This window comes from Macrosteles quadrilineatus, unplaced genomic scaffold, assembly GCF_028750875.1.
Source record: "Macrosteles quadrilineatus isolate MER2022 unplaced genomic scaffold, UCM_ALF_1.0 Scaffold_1057__1_contigs__length_20529, whole genome shotgun sequence".
Classification (NCBI taxonomy): domain Eukaryota; kingdom Metazoa; phylum Arthropoda; class Insecta; order Hemiptera; family Cicadellidae; genus Macrosteles; species Macrosteles quadrilineatus.
The window spans coordinates 5,721-6,864 of NW_026543650.1; positions in this window are offsets into that span (position 1 = coordinate 5,721).

Below are 1,144 nucleotides of genomic sequence, written 5' to 3' on the forward strand. Positions count from 1 at the left end.
TGTCCGAGTTTTCAACTGTCCGAGTAGGGGCAACATCAAAATGTGACACTGCGCGCCGAGACTAGCGTGTCTAAAGCGCCTGTTCAGAAGTTGATGTGAACCCCTTCTGTGAAGGAGTCAGGCATTGTGCGAGCCGCGAGAGCCCCTCACGTCGAATTAAGAAAAATTATTTTTTTTTTATATAAGACTAATTTTACAATTATTAATTATAAAATTAAACTCGCATCACCTAACACAACCAACCAAACTTGCTGATAATATAAAATACCCCCGCCATTATTACCTATATTATCAGCAAGTTTGGTTGGTTGTGTTTGGTGATGACAGTTTAGTTTTATAATTAAAAATTGTAAAATTAGTCATATAATAAAAATAATATAATTTTTCTTAAGTCGACGAGAGGGCCTCTCGCGGTTCGCACAGTGCCCGACTCCTTCGCAGAAGGGGTTCACATCAACTTCTGAACAGGCGCTTTAGACACGCTAGTCTCGGTGCGCCGTGTCACATTTTGATGTTGCCCCTACTCGGACAGTTGAAAACTCGGACAAATGATACTTTGATATTTTTTTTAATAATTTAAAAACTCGGACAAATGAAAACTCGGACAGTTGATTTAACGAAATATTATTATTATTTAAACCATACTCGGACAGTTAAAAACTCGGACACTTGATATTTTGATATTTTTTAAAATAATTTAATAAAGTCGGACAAATGAAAACTCGGACAGTTGATTTATCTAATTATTATTAGTTATTTATCAAAACTCGGACAGTTGAAAACTCGGACAAATGATTTTTCAAATATTTTGTAATTTTTAACAAACTCGGACAGTTGAAAACTCGGACAAATGAGCCTCACCCAAAATGGTCTGATTCTGATGAAATTTGGTACAAACGTGTAATACAACATTTATGACTCTAAGTTAAAAAACCAGCCAGATCGCTAGTCCCGAAACTATCAAAATAAGCGATCTGTGTTATTTTTTGGAGGTTTTGTACCCCAAAAATGTTTTTTTTACATTTAAATTTTTAAAAATTAAAATTTTAGTTTTACCAGTGGATTTTGCTAAAACATATACACAAATAGGCATTTTTGATAATTTCTCTACGTCAATTGGTTACCGAGATATTAAAAGTGCCTA